General features: G+C 38.0%; 1 long non-coding RNA gene across 1 annotated transcript; it reads left to right on the forward strand.

Moving 5' to 3' along the window:
* The first annotated feature begins 10694 nt into the window (after window positions 1-10694).
* LOC141595672 (uncharacterized) lies at window positions 10695-14356 on the forward strand. Its single transcript, XR_012522287.1, has 3 exons — window positions 10695-10860; window positions 10954-11027; window positions 13987-14356. It is a non-coding gene; the product is annotated as an uncharacterized LOC141595672 (long non-coding RNA).
* The last annotated feature ends 6408 nt before the right edge of the window (window positions 14357-20764 follow it).

Below are 20764 nucleotides of genomic sequence, written 5' to 3' on the forward strand. Positions count from 1 at the left end.
AACAAACTAGGAAATAAGATAAACTAATCCCTTGATTTGAGAAGTAAATCAAGCCTAAGAATATATGCAATTGACTACACCAAATATACATGGAAAAATCTATTGTTTCCTTAATGTGATTTGATATTCTTAACACTCCCGCTCAAGATGAACGGACAAAGACGAAGACCAATCTTGGATGATAGCTCAAAGAAGCGCGGCTTATGGAGTGACTTTGTTAGGGTGTCAGCTAGTTGATCGTCACCATTAATGTGTTGTACACGAACTAAACCTGTGCAAACTTGTTCTTTGGCAAGGTGAAATGAGAGTGCGAGGTGCTTCATACAAGAGTGGAACACCAGGTTACCTGAATAGTGAGTGTCAGAGAGGTTGTCACACTAGATAGTGGGTGGGTCAGTACGCTGTAAACCGAGTTCAGTAAGGAGCGAGACAAGCCATAGGACTGTAATACCCCGAATAAAACTAATTTTAATATATATATAATAATAGGACCATTAGAGACTTCATAGACTAAACTCGTATTTTTCTGTATACGCGAAGATGGCTCCATTTTAGTAATTTGTCTAAAAGTATATGAGTCGGAACCGTTACGATTTTTTATAATCTATTAGATAATTATAAAAAGAAAAAAAAAATTAATTAGAATTTTACACGTGATGAAGTGTGACTCACCAAATGACTTGGGTGGGTGTCACCACATTAAAGTTTCCACCGCCTACATGCATATATATATATAAAAAAAAAATCACAAATTTTGTTACGCAAAACCGAGAGGCAAAGGGAGGAAAACAAGGGTGTTGGTTTTTCATCGGGTTATCTTATATACCTAATAAGGTATGATTTCGGGACTCTTTGTCGATATAAGTAAATATTTACCTTTATTTACCTTGAAATAAGAGATTAGAAATAATCCGTTATATTAGTTTTATTGTTAATTTTATCTTGTGATTGTTATACTGCTCACATATTATATAGGTTATCGTCTTATAAGTATACTACTGTGGTAAGGTTACTGTTGTCATATTGCATAATTGGCCAATTGTAGCATTCGGGATACGATTATTGGTTTGAGATGACATTATAGGGGAATAAAAACTGTGTACACAGTAGGAGTGTTGGCTCCATACAAGGGAGCAACGTTGGTACTATAGACGTTGGTTCCAGGGCGTTGGCCCATATTAAAAAGGGAGCATTAGCTCCAAAGCGTTGGCCCATTTTAAAAAGGGAGATTTGGCTCCATACAAGGGAGCATTAGCTCCAGGGCGTTGGCCCATGAGAAAAAAGGTAATGTCTATATCTCTTCAGTAATGGTATACCGGTAGTAGTGTCATATGAATATCTTGTTGGTATGGTAGTCATATAATGTTTTTGGGGATACCGGGTTGGTTCCTGGCATGGAATGCTGTATTTGGTAAGTTATTTTATTGGATGATATATGGTAATAAGGAGAATTTTATGAATATATGATATGACCTAAGACCAGTGGAGGGAACTGGAGTCATACTCAGCCTGTGGTTGGCTGATTCCGTTACTTTCACTCTTTTTCAGGTACAGGTATCAGGGAAGGTTAAGTGTGAGGAATTGACATTATAAAGGATAATAAGTATAAGTTGTAAATAGTTTTAAGCTTTAATAGTTTATTTATTTTAACTGTTTAGCCTTGTATTCTCCGAAGGGGGAATACGGCAGTGACGCCCTTGTATTTCCGCTGTTGTCTATTATTAATAAAAGAGCTATTTTGAGCTATCTGCGTGCTTTTCGGGGCGTTACAGATTGGTATCAGAGCCTAAGAAAAGTTTAGATTGCTTAAAACAAATTAAAACTTGATGAGAGTTGGGTAGAAGTTTTGGGGTAGGAAGTAAATATTTCTATGTAAAGGTTTACTAATATTACTTTTTAAACTAATTTTATGTATTTATGTTATTTGTTTCCTAAATTTTGTCTTGACAGTTTACGATGGCTAAATTTCCTAATATCCACCCTTCTGAGTTAACTATGGATACTACTCGACCGCTAGAAGAGCATCTGCTACGTTTGGAAAATTACATGAATTATTATGCAGAGGTTCATGACTCGACCTTTCATGATATATACGTGCGAGGGAGAGCTTTAGTCCTTACCTTACCACACTGGAGCTTGGGGTAGATTAAGGGAGAAATATATGCATGAAATCCAGGAATTTCACCTACGAATTGGGAATGGTTATCCAGAGACCCAAGATATTTACTTGGTGTCTATGGCACTAAAGGAACTCACCCAGACAATCGAAGAGGAGCGTGGGATGCCCGTAGAAATCCCCGTACCCTTTGGAGATGCCCCAATCCCATAGGGGTACGATTCTCCTATAGAAGAGTCATATATTGATATATGGAAACCCAAGATTGTAGAGTGGGAGAAGAAATGGGGAAATGAGACCTATGAGCGTAGCGAGTGAGAGAAGCAAATGAATGAAGTTTAGGTGATGGACTCACCGGTTGGGAAAGGAAAAGAGATTGCCACGAGCAAAGAGTGTATTGTGATAGCACCATCGTGTGGAAAATTACCCATTCAGAATAGACCCAAGGAGGATGTGGAACCATCTGAACCAGGGTGTAGTCATTGGATGATGAACTATTCAGATGAGGAGGATGAGTAGACAAAGATTACTCGACTTTTGACCGACCCAACCGTGACTAACGGTTTAAACAACCAAAATTTTTGTTGTAAGTACACATTGGTTGTTTAGTGTATATGTAATCGTATGTAAACTTGTTAGAGTTGGAGGGGTGGTACGTATAAGTAGTTTGGGTTAGTGTAACTGTTTATAATAACTGGTTGTAAGATAAGTCTGTATGAGTGTGTGGCATGCTATTGTAAATAAACCTAAATATTAACTTATGTTCTATATAGTAGCATTATAAGCTATAAGCTAAAACTTTAATGGCTACATAGATAAGTAAGGATACTACCTTTTAGAGACGGGAAGGGAATTTTGACATACACTCCAACCCTTGGGATGAAGGCTTTTAGTAATATGAGGTGAACGTGTGGGGTAACACGATTCTACCGATCTTATTAATCTTATTATTGTTCGGGGTTATATGTAGTATATGCTAACCGTTTTTCTTAATTGAAATTCTATGGTGATATCTGTTAGCTACTTGATGGTAGTTGTTATAATATATGAATTAATTTTATAATCGTAATAATTATTGTATATTGTCTTTGTTTGGTGAGATAGGTTTGGTTAGGTTTGAATGGTATATAAATTGAGTTAATTACTAAGGATTACACGTTTTATGCAAAAGGATTCTTGTGAAAATAATAAACTGATCAGGCATGTGAAGGTGAGATAATTCACAAATTTGGGGTTTGAGTGCAGTAATCAAGCTTAGTGCCTAAGGTAATGATTCACACGTATGATTGGAATTTAATTGGCCAATTAATATGAACTTTGATGTTAGTTTTCAAGCATGTACTCGTATGGTACCAAGATTGGGTTTTATTGCTTGATATTGTGTTTGAGTCGTTGATTTCTTTGACCTAGACTAGTGGGTGAGTAGCTTAGAGTTGTACTCTAAGTGTTGAACACGGTTCTTTGAATCTTTTGACAATATCGATATTGAAATTGAGATGAATATTAGTTTCTGGTATTGAGTTATGGGGCCTATGTGCCATATTGTGTTTACGGTCCAGCGTGACCATGGTTATTGAATTATATTATTATGAGATGGAAATCGATATTGAGATGGAAATATTGTTTCGCGGTTTTGTTCGCCAGTTCACTCACCCCTTGTCCTCGTCTTAGGGTCGATGATGAGAATGCGATACTTGGTTACTTTGGAGTATAATATTATGAAACAGAGTAATGAGTGAGACAGAGTAGTGAGATGAAACTTGGTTAATTATTGGGGTGGGATGGTTTAATTTTACAAGGAAATCATTGGTCTATAAGAAATAGATCATCAAATACACATATATATAGCCTGAGTTGGTAAACCCATTATTTATTGGACCATGAAATTTTTGTAAGCCCTTTTGGTTGGACAATTGAAATATGACTTCATTCTTGACACGTGATAATGTGACCAAGAGATTCTTGTTGTATTGTATTGCTAAACTTTGACCTTGGCCTCCGGGTGAGTAACTCGAATATTTACTCTAGGGGTTGAACAGTTCTTTAAATGAACATTTGACAATATCTTCTTAATATGGAAATGGAATTGTTACTGGTATTGAATTAGGGGGAGGCTTGTGTGCTAAGTTTACGGTTCGGAAGTGACCAAGGTTATTAAGTTGATATATTATTTGAAATCGATATTAATATATATGTAAATATTGTTTTATGGTTTCACAGTTCACTTACCCTTGTTCCTGACTTATGGTTTACGGTGAAAATATAATAACTGGTTACTTTGTACGTATTGTATTATGAGACGAAATAATGAAAAAGATTGAGTAATGAGATGAGAGTGGATTAATAATTAAGTTTATGGTTAAGAGTGGGAGATAGTGTACCTTTTAATTTCTTCAATTTTTTTTTATGACTTGTGGTTATGGTGCTTGAGGATTTGAGATATTATTGTTTAGACCGCTAACCAAAGGTTAGAACGAGATTAGGTGGTGGTGTTAGCCAGATTTGGTGTGAGAAAAAAAAAATGGAAGTATACTTATTTCGCTATTCTTAGCTAACTGTTCCAAGATAGTTGTTGACTATCAATGAATAAGATGGACAAAGGCTTTATTTAAAAGATGTTGATTTACTTTGAATGCAAATGGTCAAACCAACTTTACAGTAAATAAGATTGAAGTTGTTTGTATGGTTGAGTGTGAGGAATGAGGAATGTAAGGATGCATTATATAGGGTATCTTTCTTAAATTTTGGGGATTCTTTTTAAGCCTGGATTATTGAACCTTTGGGGTAGGTCGAGTTGAGAATGTGAATTGTTGACCAAATTCTATCTTAAACTGATAGTCATCATGATGTCAAAGCGAGTTTGAAATTTGATTTTAGGAAAAGTAGACTTTAAGATGAGTGTTCTTTTAACTAAATTCGATATTTAATTGAGAATAAGTTACTACTATTTAGACATTAATATTAAGGTAGTTGAGATTTGTATTCTTTCGCTTTTAAAGGATATTTGGTCGTTATTTATGATGAGGTTTTTAGTTAAATGGTTTGGTCTTATGATAAAAGATTGTCTTATGAAACAGAATATGTGTTTTTATAATAAATTTGATTATATTATCTATAGTATCTTAGATCATTTTAATCGTGATATTTTACCTTTAGCACAATTACTAACCCTTCTACTCATTAGATACTGGTCCTATTTCCGAGATTTTGAAGTTTTGATATTCAAATAGTTTCACGTATTACGAACATTTCTAACTAGTTAAAGTTAGTCTTTAATTTTCAAAATTGTGGTTGCTTTTTTTTTAAAAAAAAATAATAGTTTACTTTTACTAAGAATTTGAAAGTGAACTTTTCAGTTTTACTTTAACTTTATGCGGTTGGTGAGATGTTATGACTTGTTATTAGGCATCTAATAACCGGTTCAGCGCTAACTAACGCATGAATGAGTTGTCTTTGAATTGGATTACTCGAATTTTTGTTCGAGACGGGAATTCGTGCCTTCCATTATATAAGACATACACTTTTTAATCATTTTATAAATATGATTGAAAGTTTTTTGTTATATTCTAATAAATTATTTTAAAGTTTTGAGTAAGACATAGTCTAGTCAAGTTTCGAGATTTTATACCTTTCGGATTCTACTCCATGTCCTTCCGCTCATTTCAATCGGTGTTGTTTCCATGTTCTCGAAATGTTGGTATTCAAACTGTTTTACGTATTTCGAAAATTTTTAATTAGTTGAAAGTTCGTCTTTGGTGCATTTTAAAAATTTATTAAAAAAAAAAAAAAAGACTTTCAATTTTTCTATGTTTCTATTTTCAAGTTTCGGGACGAAACTTATTTTAAGGGGGGTAGAATGTAATACCCCGAATAAAATTAATTTTAAGATATATATAATAATAGGATCATTAGAGACTTCATAGATTAAGCTCGTATTTTTCTGTATACACGAAGACGGCTCCATTTTAGTAATTTGTCTAAAAGTATATGAGTCGGAAACGTTACGATTTTTCTACTCTATTACATAATTATAAAAAGAAAAAGAAAAAAAAAATTAATTAGAATTTTACACGTGATGAAGTGTGACTCACCAAATGACTTGGGTAGGTGTCACCACATTAAAGTTTCCACCGCCTACATGCATATATATATAAATAAAAAAAAATAAATAAAATCACAAATTTTGTTACGCAAAACCGAGAGGCAAAAGGAGGAAAACAAGGGTGTTGGTTTTTCATCGGGTTATTTTATATACCTAATAAGGTATGATTTCGGGACTCTTTGTCGATATAAGTAAATATTTACCTTTATTTACCTTGAAATAAGAGATTAGAAACAATCCGTTATATTAGTTTTATTGTTAATTTTATCTTGTGATTGTTATACTGCTCACATGTTATATAGGTTATTGTCTTATAAGTATACTACTGTGATAAGGTTACTGTTGTCATATTGCATAATTGGCCAATTGTAGCATTCGAGATACGATTATTGGTTTGAGATGACATTACAGGGGAATAAAAACTGTGTACACAGCAGGAGTGTTGGCTCCATACAAAGGAGCAACGTTGGTATTATAGACGTTAGCTCCAGGGCGTTGGCCCATATTAAAAAGGGAGCATTAGCTCCAGGGCGTTGGCCCATTTTAAAAAGGGAGTGTTGGCTCCATACAAGGGAGAATTATCTCCAGGGCGTTGGCCCATGAGAAAAAAGGTAATGTCTATATCTCTTCAGTAATGGTATACCGGCAGTAGTGTCATATGAATATATATCTTGTTGGTATGGTAGTCATATAATGTTTTTTGGGATACCGGGTTGGTTCCTGGCATGGAATGCTGTATTTGGTAAGTTATTTTATTGGATGATATATGGTAATAAGGAGAATTTTATGAATATATGATATGACCTAAGACCGGTGGAGGGAACTGAAGTCATACTCAGCATGTGGTTGGCTGATTCCGTTACTTTCACTCTTTTTTCAGGTACATGTATCGGGGAAGGTCAAGTGTGAGGAATTGACATTATAGAGGATAATAAGTATAAATTGTAAATAGTTTTAAGCTTTAATAGTTTATTTATTTTAACTGTTTAGCCTTGTATTCTCCGAAGGGGGAATACGGCGGTGACGCCCTTGTATTTTCGCTGCTGTCTATTATTAACAAAAGAGCTATTTTGAGCTATCTGCGTGCTTTTCGGGGCGTTACAAGGACTTCGGAGGTGGTGTCAGCAACCGCTCTAAACTCAGCCTCGGTAGAGGAACGTGATAGGGCCCTTTGCTTTTTGGAGGACCAAGAGATGGGATTGGCACCAAGGTAGACAAGATAGCCCATGGCCGAGACATAGTCTTCATGATTCCCACCCTAACCCGCGTCACAATAGGCGTGGGGAGTGAGAGGGGTGGAGTTGGTGAGGTAGATGCCGAGATGAAGGGTGTCGTGGAGGTATCGAAGGAGGCGTTTAGTGCAGCCCAATGACTTGAGGTGGGGTGGGTTAGAAATTGGGTAATTGATTGACTGGGAAGGCAATTTCAGGTCGCGTAAGTGAAAGGTATTGAAGACTACCAACAATTGTTCGATAGTCTGTTATATTTTCAATGGGTTGATAAGGTTCTTTAACAAGCGGTGGATGCGTGACCATTGGTGTTGAGGCAGGGGAGCTCTCATGCATATTAAACTTATGGAGGAGGTCGGAGAGATATTTTGATTGATTAAGGTGGAGACAGTGTTTGGTTGGTGTGACCTCGATGCCGAGGAATAAGGATAAGGGGCCAAGGTATTTGAGGGAGAATTTGTGGGAGAGTCGATCAATGAAATCCTGAATGTGAGAGGGGTTAGGACCAGTGACGATGATATCATCGACGTAGATAAGCGCAAATAATGTGGTGGAAGGGGTTTTTAGAATAAAAAGGGAGGGGTCTGACACTGAGTTGCGAAAATTGCAAGAAAGAAGGTAGTTTCTTAACTCGGTGTACCAAGCCCGCAGGGCTTGTTTGAGTCCATAGATCGCTTTGTAAAGCTTGCAGGCATAGTCATGTTTGTCGGTGTCCACGAACCCGAGAGGTTGGTCCATGCTAACCGAGTCAGTGAGGTGGCCTTGGAGAAAGGCATTGTTGACATCTATTTGATGAAGATGCCACTTGTGAGCCACGACAATTGAGAGGACAAGACGAATAGTGGCGGGATTGATAACGGGACTGAAGGTTTCCGAGTAGTCGACGGCAGGGGGTTAGTGAAAGTCTTTGGCAACGAGTCTAGCTTTGTGTTGTTTAAGAGTACCACCCGGACTGTAGTTCACACGGTATGCCCATTTATAACCGACAACATTTTGGGCTTGGTTACGAGGAACTAAGGTCCATGTTTGGTTACGAAGGAGTGCTTGATGTTTATCAGTCATTACAGCACGCTATCATGGGTCAATTGAAGCTTGTTTCTTGGTAGTGGGGGTCGTATGAGGGGAGAGAACTGTGGCTATTTTGGTATATCGTGGGTTGGGTTTGACTATATTGTTGGATAGACGAGTGATGGCTCGTAGGGGTGGTGGTGGAGGAGGGGGAGTGGGGAGGGGGTGGTGGGTTGTGGGGAGGATGGGGATGATGCGTTAGTAGGTAGTGTCTCAGGTGACGAGGGGGGAGTGGAAACAGGGGACGAAGGAGTTGTGGAGGGTGAGGAAGGTGGGGTGGGATCAGTGGTGGCTGGGGGAGATGTGGTGGGCGGCTATGAGATGGGAATGAAAGGTTCAAGGAGAGGAATGGTGAGGTGACACCATTGGTCAGGTGAGGGGAGAGGCGAGGTGCCCGTTTTAGCGAGAGCAGCGAATGGGTATTCATGTTTGATAAATCGAACATGAGGTGATGTATATGTTTTCTTGGTTGAGGGGTCATAGAAGAGATAGGCACTTTGAGTGGTTGAGTAGCCAACAAAGACACATGGTCGAGATTTGGGTTCGAGTTTGTGTTGGGTATAGGGACGAAGCCATGGGTAACATAAGCAACCAAATGGATGTAATTTGTTATAATTAGTATCTTGGTTGAATAAAAGAGAATAAGGTATTTTGTTTTGAAGTGTGGGAGTGGGCAACCGGTTTATAAGGTATGCGGCAGTGGCGAAGGCATGAGGCCAGAACGAGGTGGGCATATTAGCATGGGTGAGGAGTGTGAGACCTGTTTCAACAACATGGTGATGGCGTCGTTTGACAAAACCATTGTGTTCGGGGGTGTGTGTGGTGGGGATGTGAGATGAAGTATTCCATCGTTGAGAAGGGTCAGGTTTAATTTGACATATTCACCGCCATTATCCGAATAGAATTGACATATTGGCTTTTGAAAATATTTCTCAATAGTGGCTTTAAAGCGCTGAAAAGTAAACAAGGTGTCGAATTTGTTTTTGACGGGATATAGCCAAAAATAGTGTGTAAAATGGTCAACAAAATAACATAATATTTATACGAATCGTGGGACAAAATTGGTGCGGTCCATACGTCGGAATAAATTAAGTCAAGAGGGGTAGCGAAGGAGAGAGTGTTGGTCGTAAATGGTAATTTGTGGCTTTTATTGATTAAACACGAGTTATAGTGCAAGAAATACGAAATGCGGAAATTATAAAGAGAATTTAAAAGCTTCAAGGTTACAGTAGACGGGTGTCCCAAGTGAGCATGCCACAAGCTGCTAGAGGACGTGGTGGAGTAATAAGCGTTGGGCCGTGACGGGGGTGGTTGCCATATATAGACGCCACTTGAAACAGTCCGCGGAGAAGGATTTCATCCGTTGAAAGGTCCTTAAAACAAAAGAAAGTTGGTGAGAAAAAAGCAATGGTATTGTTATCTCGACAGAATTGAGACACAGATAAAAGGTTGCGAGAAATAGATGGAACAACATGAACATTATTAAATGAATGTGAGCGAGAGGTTGAGCGAATAGAAAAAGAACCATTGTAGGTGATGGGTAGAGCAAACCCGTCTCCTATGATGAGGTCGTCTGGTCCGTCATAGGGTGTATAAAGGGAGAGTGTTTCGAGGTCTTTGGTGATATGGTGCGAGGCACCACTATCGACGAGGTAGGATGAGGGAAAGATTGAGGGCACGGTGGCTGTGTGTGCATGGGGACGATTTTGTCGAGGAGGTGGAGGTGGGAAGACAACATTATGATAGTCGCGTTTGAAGGCAGGACAATCGCTAATGACATGACCAGTTTCCCTACAATATTGGCAGCGACCTTTGAAGGGTTTGGTGTAACACCGGCTCTTTTCATATAATAACTTTAAAAAAATATTTTAAATTACTTAATTTAATTAATTTCATTTTTAAGCATAATCTTTATAAAAATTATATTTTTAAAGCTTAGTTTATATAAAAATATATATATTTAGTCGGATAGTAATAATACTGATAATAATAATAATTTCCGTCTTAAGTTATAGTAGACTTGAGACGTATTTCTGTCTAGTAAAAGGCCGTCACATTTCTCTTGTGAGACTAGTTTAATCCGGACCAATCACAAGTCGACAACACATACCTACCTTTTTACACCTCACTTAAATTAATCCCTTTTATTCCCTCACTCTCACATTTTTTTCAACCGGTACTCCTCCTTCCCTCTTTCTATTTGCGTACAACAACATACAGTAACACAACAAGCGTGAAGCTCCATTAACACTCCCCCTTCAAACTTAGATTTCTCCTTCGTTTCTCGACCGTTTCCTTTGATTTTTGCGCCATTCTCTTACCCTTTCCGTCCTTCAACTTTCTAGGTAAGAAATTTCCACTCTTGTAGTGGTTTCGAAATGACCCATCTTACAAGAATTTCGGTTTTAAGCTTTAACATTCCGTTTCCTTGCTTCTAGGTGAAGAATTTGAAGACCCGGAGGGAGATTCTTACATTATGGACCATTCACTTGAAGATTAAAGAGCTTTCGAGGTAACGGTGATAGGTTACTCGACAAAGTGTCGAAATTTCACCCTCTATCTCGATTTTTCACTCTATTTGTCACAAAGTTTGGTTCTTTATGCTTCCCTCATATGTGTGGTTGGATGTGTAGAACTATTAGTCTTTTTACATGCTTATTTGGAGTAGTTTCATAGCTTGCATCTTCCATGTGTGTTTCGGGTATGGAGGGTGTGTTTTACCGGGTGAAATTCCGTCTTAAAATGGACTGTTTTCACCTACATTTAAAATAAAATGATTTGTTTCCACTGGCTACTATGCTTTCAAGGCTGTTATTGTGTTAACTTTCCCAGGTTGTCCTCATATATTGGCTTCTAGCCTTTCAACGTGCGACATTATTGGTGGCGTGAGTATATCAGCAGGGGTCTTTTTATGGTCACTGTGTTTATTGTGTTTCTTTATTGTTTATACTCTTATAGCTTATTTATATATACCTTCGTGCGATCTGTAGTCTTTGTCCGATTGTCTTAATTGATTAGGTCATGTAAAGACAGTTGAATATGAGTTGGTGAGTTGTGAATTTCCGTCTCATAAGACGGGCGGAAATGGCCTGTTTTCATGGTCTTTTCGAGTATTGTTACGATAATTTTAGTGGTTGTTATTCATGTGTTAGTTGTGCTTTGTTTCCGTCTTAACCTTGCTTTCCTTTCCGTCTTAATTTGGATTCGAATGGACTGTTTTGGACCCTGTTTTGGAGCCGTGAAAGGCGAGTTTTAGAGCTGAAATGTGGAACAATTTTTGTGGTCTTTCGGGACTGTTTTGAGCTTGCTTTATACATGTCAAATTCATCTTGTTGTTACTTGTTGTGTGGGAAAAATTCCTGTTGGAGTAAGTGTCCCCGACAATAATGCGATCACAATTGTCAATCATGATAATCACATGTTTAAATCTCATATTTAAGAATGCATGAGGGAAAGTAATATTTTACAGTCAACTGGTCAACACATATCGGTAATGATTGGCTGACTAGAGTTTGACATTACTGTCGTGCGACGGTAGTGATCAGTTGATACCCAGAGGTCATATCTATAGGGTAATACTCTTAATTGATTATTTAATTAATCGTATACCGATACGAGTTAATTAAATTGCTTAAAATTGACGGATGATTTTGTGAGTAAAATTAACGTGTCTCATTGTAATTTGATTAAATTAGATACGGTCTAAGTGATCGAATTTTTTTAGTACTTAGATTAAATTATTGTTTACGAAACAATTGAAACAGGTTGAATAATTTATTATAAATACAAGTCGTTGTAATTTATAATTCGATAAACCACTTTGGTACAAGTAATCAAGAATTACTAATTAAATTCTGTATGTGACATATTTTATTAATAGTTGATTTTTAATATGTTAAAAATACACTATAGTGTAACATGTCATGTAACATGTCATGTAACATGTGACACATGACAAAATTGACAAATGACAAAATAAAATGGACCTTCCATTTTATATTAAGTGTACCGATAATGGGGAGGGTTAGGGTTTAAAATTGTGTTGATTATTATAAATAAGAAAACCCAATGATTACTCTAACTTATAGCCATGCATACCTAGTTTGCCTTGGGAAGAATGTGAAGCTCATGCATTGGCTCTCTTCCCTCCCCCAACCGATTTTATGCATAAAAAAGCCAAGGGCTTTTCTCTTTTTAATTCACATTCTTCACTACATAATTTTTCTAGTGTTAGAAAAATTATAATTCTCTACAATTTGTGAAATAAAACTTAGAGAAATAAACCTCACAAATACTCCTCTCTTGACCGAAATACAAGAGAACAAAACACCATTTTTGTGTCAAATTTTAAGCTTGTTTTAATTAATACTAGTCTTATATTAATTAAAATAATTAAGGGGTTACCTTGGGTATAATTCCTTAGGAGAGATTCTCAACTTGAATCTTATTCTTCCATTTTGGAAAGCTCAAGAACTAGTAAGTAGGTGAACTTACTAGTGCCCATTTATTCGAAATTATCAATGTAAGAATTGATTTTTCTCCTTATACTTTGTAATAGTTTTGCATGCATAAGATCCGATTTGATTTTATGACTAAATTTAACTATCATACTATGAATATGTAAACATATGAGATTAATGAATCCCAACAATTCCGTCTTGCATATGCTTAGAAACTCGTGTTAAAATTATCCCAAACATGCTTTCTTTTGACACGGTTTATACAGCTGTGTTTGGCTGTTTGGGCAGCAGTGAAAGGTCGGTTTTATAGGCTGTGTTGGCGGGTAAATGGTCAATGTGGTGTAGGTAGGTGGTTGCTTTAAGTCGTAATGTCGATGTGATTTCCCGTCTAAAACATGTTCATGAACTTGTCTTGTTATTTACATGTATTGTTGCATTGGGTAAGTGATTGTTGTGGTTTGTTGGACCGACTTTGGAGGTGTTGGCCACGGCTGGTGGCTGACCGTGGGGGCGGGCGATGGACAAGGCTAGGAGGGGCTGGTGGCTGGCCGTGGGCTAGTGGCGTGGCCACGGTCTGGCCGTGTTGGGTGACCACGGGTGGAGTATATGGCTACACCCTTGCTTCCCTTCTTCCTTTGTTTTTCTTTATGTGTTGATTATGTCTCATATTTGGGCTTGTATGCACTTTATAGTCATTGGGCCAATCTTATATTATGGAGTGGGCTTACGAATGAATCACATGTGCTTATTTACGTTTCATTTCATGTTTTACATAACGTAAATTATTCATTACCGCTTGTTATATTTTATTCCACTGGCATGTAAATTTATGAAATGAAATGCTTATCAATATAATACAAGTATGAAAGAGTTATTATAAATAATTACTTGTGAGGAGTCGTATTCTTGTGGAAATACCATAATGTTATCTTACATGCTTTATTTATCTTTATGCCTACTTGTGCCATTCTGCCAAGTACGGATTTATCTCATTCCTTTCACCTCTTTCAGATTGTTCTACCGAATGTGGGTACTCGACTTCCGTTATGTCGATCGAGTCTTGGATGCGGACTGTTCTGCCGCATGTCAAATCGGGAACCGTTCTGTCCCGAGAGTCTGGCCAGATTTAGACTAGGACCGTGTTACTATGATCTTTAGGGTCGTCCTACCAGGAGAAATTATATTTAATGAGTGTAGTAAAGGTCTTGCATTATTTGGATGGTTGTATTGCTCATATCTCCTTGAAATACGTGCTCGTGGCTAAGTGATCGTGTTTACCCCCTTTATTTTCTTTCTTCATTTATTTGTTGTTGCTTATGCCTTTCCTAATTATTTACTTCATCCTTTCTCCTTATCTTTGTTGTCTTAAACATGTATGATCCCAAGTTTAGTTATGATTGATCAAGTCACTCACATCTTATTTAATATGCTTATCTGTTTATATTCTTTGTTATGTTTGTTTCGACAATTTGTGGTAGGACTTTGTCGCGGGATTGTTCCTGTTTTGGGTGGGGGCAGGGTGGGAGGAGCGGTTGTTGGAGAAGTTGTAGTTGGTGGTAGGGTGTCAATAGCGAGGGGTGTTGGTGGAATAGTGGTGGTTGTTTGCGGTGTGAGCAGAGGGAGGCAAAGAGGTGTTTGATGGTTCTCGTTTGACAGTTAATTCGTGTTGAGCTAATTTTTCGTGAAGCGCTTCAAACGAAATGGGTGTGTCCCGAGCTCGAACCGCATCGATAATGTGCGTGTATAGGTTCTCAGAAAGCCCTTGGATGATTTGGGTGGTAATATCTTCGTCATCCACAGGCTTCCCGAGTTGTGCTAGTTGGGTAGTACACGCTTTGATCGAGAGCATGTATTCGGAGATCGAGTTATCCCCGAGTGTGATGTTACGGAGGCGATCCTTTATTTGAAGGATATGCCCGCGGGATGGTTTGGCATGTCTCCTCGCCAAGAGCTCCCCGGTGACGACAGAGGAACCAACCCGCCTGCTGTGGCGGGGCGGCCGTACTTACAGGACGGAATTCCCCAATAATGCCTGTTTAAAGAAGGTGTCTAATGGGTCTCTTGGCGGATAGGGGGAATGGAGTCAGAGAAGAAGAAAGTTTTCCCCCAGCTCGCGCGGTTCACCGGTTCCACCGTGCGTTCGAGTCCCTCTTCCTATTTGTCGCACACCTGGATGCCTAACATCTTCCTTTGCGACATTGAGAGTGAGGTCGAAGACGAACAGGTCGAAGAAGAGGAGATAGAACCGCCTCCACACCAAAGCAAGGACCCCAACAGTTTGGAAGATATCTTGAGAAAAGGTTTTAACACAGGTGTATCCAGGTGCTAGCAAGGGTCTGTCATGCTTCGTGAGAAGTGTTAGCATCAAGGATGATGGTGGAGACGGAATCGTGAAGGGATCCGGCTAAGGTTCCGAGTATGAGGTTGTCTTGTTGGAACCAGGTTGTGTAGGCAGGGTTGGGAACAGGGTCGGGGTTGGGTTTTGTGTTGGTGGCAGGTGGGGTTACAGTGGGTGATGGTGGTAGGTTACTGCCGTCGAGGAAGGAGAATAGGCCGTAACCTTGGAGGAGACAGGTGATTTGGTATCGCCATGGGCAATAAGTTGACGGGGTAAGTTTGATGGAGGTGGGAAACGAAATGGACATAAGTGGTTTGGTGGGTTCGTCAACGTTGGGAATGAGGGCATTATTGACGGTTGCCATGGGTGTTGTGTGAAGGACGAGGAGGACGAGTAGAGTTAGGATCGTCGGGGATCGTGATACCATGTAAGATATAGAAGAATGTTGTATATATGAATTGCATTTACAGTGATCATAATACAAACAATTTATAGGATTTACATAGAGTATGAACACTATAACAAACTAGGAAATAAGATAAACTAATCCCTTGATTTGAGGAGTAAATCAAGCCTAAGAATATATGCAACTGACTGAACCAAATATACATGGAAAAATCTATTGTTTCCTTAATGTGATTTGATATTCTTAACACCGGAAAACCACTAAATGGATTATGATATTATGGACAATTAGATCGACTACTCCTTCAGTCCCGATTATTTGCTTGTTTATTTTTACTTTAACTCAAAGATAAGGAGGGATGAGGGACCATTTGTGGTTGTTATTGTATGATAAGTAGATAACAATAGATAAGATACTCAAAACTTGAATGATAAATATATAATCGGAAGAAAAGGACTATATATAAATAAGTTCTTCGTTTGTAAATGCTTGTTTCCCTACAACTTTTGTGCTTTGTGCATGCGTTCTGCTCCAATGTTTAATTTTGTGAGTGGTGTGGAATATGAAGTTAGGTGGCTAGGGATTTGAATAAATTAAAATAAACATTTTGATTACATGTGAATTAATTAGTAATTGGACTGACGTTTACAACTCTGATCTTGTTAATAATAATAATAATAATAATTCTCCTTAGCTTATTTTCCGAGTTTGTATATTCTAGAGTTTTCCGTCTTTCCTTATTTCTCGTTTATATGTATTTCCTTATATCGTTTTAATCTTTGTATGATTGTTTTCTTGTAGTTTAGGTTAAGAATTTAGCTATGCTTTGTAACTGTATAAATACCTTATTAGGTTATCAATAATATTCAAGCTTTTCACAAATCTTATATGGTATCAGAGCTATGGTCGAGGAGTACACTGCTCTTTTTAAAAATGGTGTAATAACCCGTAAAATTATCTTTTTATTACGTAAATTTTACTTTTATAGATAATTATCAAAAAAAAAAAAAAAAAAAACCACAAATTTTGCCCAAACCCCACGTGGCTTACCCAATGACTCATCAAGTCATGCTATATGTGCAATCCTATATGTGTGTATGAATTACACATCGTTTCATCGCAAGCAAATCAAAAATGTTGAGTAGAGAAACATGAATAATTTATGGGTGAGATTACATACGGGGCTAAAATAATTATGGGACAATACTAAGAGAGGTAATAAGGCTTTTTATATCCGTATAAGGTATGATTTCGGCACCCTTCGTCGATATAAGTGATTGTTTACCTTTGAAATAAGAGATTAGAAATAATCGGTTTATATTAGTTTTATTGTTAATTTCATCTTATGATTGTTATACTGCTCACATGTTATATAGGTTATCGTCTTATAAGTATATTACTGTGATAAGGTTACTGTTGTCGTATTGCATAATTGGCCAATGGTAGCATTCGGATACGATTATTGGTTTGAGATGACATTAAAAGGGAATAAAAACTGTGTACACAGTAGGAGCGTTGGCTCCATACGAGGGAGCAACGTTGGTAGACGTTGGCTCCAGGGCGTTGGCCCATGGTAAAAAGGAAGCAACGTTGGTACTATAGACGTTGGCTCCAGGGCGTTGGCCCATATTAAAAAGGAAGCGTTAGCTCCAGGGCGTTGGCCCATGAGGAAAAAAGGTAATGTCTATATCTCTTCAGTAATGGTATACCGGTATTAGTGTCATATGAACATATATCTTGTTGGTATGGTAGTCGTAAAATGTTTGTGGGATACCGTGTTGGTCAATAGCAGGGAATACTGTATTCTGGTAAGTTATTGTATTGGGTCATATGGTAATAAAGATAATTCCTTGAATAAAGGATATGACATAAGGCCGGTGGAGGCAACTGGAGTCATACTCAGCCTGTGGTTGGCTGATTCCGTTACTCTCACTCTTTTTCAGGTACAGGTATCTGGGAAGGTCAAGTGTGAGGAATTGACATTATAGAGGATAATAAGTATATATATATTGTTGTATATAGTTTTAAGCTTTAATAATTTATTTATTTTAATTGTTTAGCCTTGTATTCTCTAAAGGGGGAATACGGCGGTGACGCCCTTGTAATTTCGCTGCTGTTTATTAATAAAATAGCTATTTTGAGCTACCTGCTTGTTTTTCGGGGCGTTACAGATTGGTATCAGAGCAACCCTGCAACCGCGTATTGAGCCTTCGGCCATACGTCTAGCGGGAAAAAGATTTTTGGGCCTAGTATATAAAACTTGAGACAAATAGGCTAAAATAGAAACTGTCTAAGTGAGAGTGGGGTTGAGATTATGTTGTGTTATGTATTCATGTCGTTTTATCTTACCAAGATGTGTAATTATGTATATATATGATTCTTGTATTTGTTCATTTCATTCACTTCATTCACTTCATACCTTTAGTATGCTATTCTAGCTCATATAACTGATGCCAAACTTTAGCCTAAAAGTGGGGTGGGATAGATGTAATATGGCCATGATTGCTCATTTAAGTGAATAAGTACATTGGTTAATTATAGTTGTGTGTTTATTGTATGTAAATTGCATGAGTTAGTTATCCCATATTGTTAGTCATATATATATTAAGAAAATAGGCGAGTCGTGGTTAATTTATTAAAGTAAGACATAGTTTAGTCAAGTTTCGAGATTTTCTACCTTTCAGATTTCTACTTCGTGTCTTTCCGTTCATTGTAAACAAGTGTTCTTCCCATGAGTTTTAAGTTTTACACTCAAACTATCTCATGTATAACAAAAATTTTAAACTAGTTTGAGTTTGTCTTTGTTGTAGTTTGAAAATTTAATATTATATTAAAAAAAATATTATTAGTAGTTTTATTAAGAATTTGAAAATGAGCTTTTCAATTTGATTTTACTTGGCTTTGTGCGATTAGTGTGATGCTAGGACTTATTATTATTGACGTCTAATAACTAGTTCAGCGCACACATGAATCGAGTTTGTCTTTGAATTCTTGTTCGCGACGGGAATTTTTGCGTTCCATGATATAAGATGTACACTTTTTACTCATTTCGAGAATTTGAAAAAAAATTGTTGAATTCAATTCTTATAAATCTTTTGAAAAGTGAAGTTTTAACTTTTCGATTTTCTAATTTTAAGTTTCGGGACGAAACTTATTTTAAGGAGGGTAGAATGTAATAACCCGTAAAATTATCTTTTTATTACGTAAATTTTACTTTTATAGATAATTATCAAAAAAAAAAAAAAAAAAAAAACCACAAATTTTGCCCAAACCCCACGTGGCTTACCCAATGACTCATCAAGTCATGCTATATGTGCAATCCTATATGTGTGTATGAATTACACATCGTTTCATCGCAAGCAAATCAAAAATGTTTTTTTTTTTTTTTTTTTTTTTTTTTTTTTTTTGTCAAAGAAGTTTCTACAGTTTCATGGCTTGCTTAGCAAGGCTATGCGCAATGCCATTCATCTGCCTCAGAATAAAATTGAAACATAAACAGTGAAAGAAACTAAAAGAACCCCTAAGGTCCTCCAAGAGCCATGCGATCCTGTGATTATCCTTGTCCACTCCTGCTATTTGGCTGATAAGTTGCAAGCAATCCGACGAGATATCAAGATGTAAAATCTGCTCTTCACGTGCCCACTCCACGATATCCCGAACCCCCAGGGTTTCAGCTTGCAGCGGTGATTCAGCTCTGGTGCGTACCTGTCTACGACCTAATTCCTGCCCCGTGTCATCATAAGCAATCCACCCGAAAGCCGCCTCAAAAGTCTGGTTCCAGCTAGCATCCACTTTTACGCGTACCATCGTACAGCCGGATGACTTACCTACAACACACACAGGGTGGCCGTTGCGAATATCGACCACATCCCTTTGGACGGATCCTTCTTCCTCACGTCGCAGATCACTCCGATTTTGCCTCAAGTTCATGGAATTGCACAAGATGTGTACTTTCTCCCCAATAACCTTGTAGACCATATTCGTGATCACATGCGAATTGACCGTTTGATTTTGGAATTTGATTTTGTTCCTCATTGTCCATAAGCCCCACAAAGTTGCCACAAAATGGATCACCTGGTTCATCCCCTCATCCTTTTTTTGTAAATAGTGTATCCAGTCGCAAATCCAATTTGAGATTGGAATGCCTCCTGCACCCTCGACCCGAATGCCTAGAACCGATCCAGCCCAGATCCTTCCTGAGAGACCACAGTCCCTGAAAAGGTGCTCAGGTGTTTCCATAATGTGCTGGTCTCCTCTGCACATGTCACGGAATAGATCCGCATCAATCTTCCGCTTCATGAGCTCATTCCCGGTCGGAAGCACATTTGTAATAATCTTCCAGAGTAGGAGTTTCCACATCTGTGGGATAGACAACCTCCATAGCACTTTCCGACAGAACAGTCGTCCTCGATCGCTGAGTCTACAGTTGTCCTTATCCGTCCCAACTTTGGCCATGTAATCGGTAAATATTAAACCATATCCACTCTTTACCGTATAAATGCCTGTTGTTGTAAGCGGCCAAAAAACCTTATCTTCGCTTCTCACTTCGCACCTTGGTATAGCAAGGATCCGTGAAGCCCACTTCTCAGTGAACAACCCTTCAATGAAGACCTTATTCCACCTACCATTAGATTGGAACAGGTTTCGTACCTGCAGATTAGCAAGGAATCCATTGCTAAGGTTAAGCCAGTCTTCTTTGGGCTCCAGTCTCTCTCCCCCCACCCATCTTGCAGTCCAGACATTGATCTTCAAGTTAAAACCAGGCTTCCACCCCATATTCTCCATGATGACTGATAACCCATATAGGATGCTACGTGTACCCCATGAACACCCGGTGCCCCTAAGGGGGGTCATACCTTGCTGGATCACCTGTGTGCCAAAAATCTTTTGCCTGAAAATCCTGCAGAAAAGAGATGATTCTCCAGAAACGATTCTCCACCCATGTTTAGCCAATAATGCTTGATTAAGACATCTCACATTTCGAATGCCCAAGCCACCCCCACTCTTTGGTAGGCTCAGAAAATTTTTGCTACACCAGTGGATAT

This window comes from Silene latifolia, chromosome 8 (genome assembly GCF_048544455.1).
Source record: "Silene latifolia isolate original U9 population chromosome 8, ASM4854445v1, whole genome shotgun sequence".
NCBI classification, from domain to species: domain Eukaryota; kingdom Viridiplantae; phylum Streptophyta; class Magnoliopsida; order Caryophyllales; family Caryophyllaceae; genus Silene; species Silene latifolia.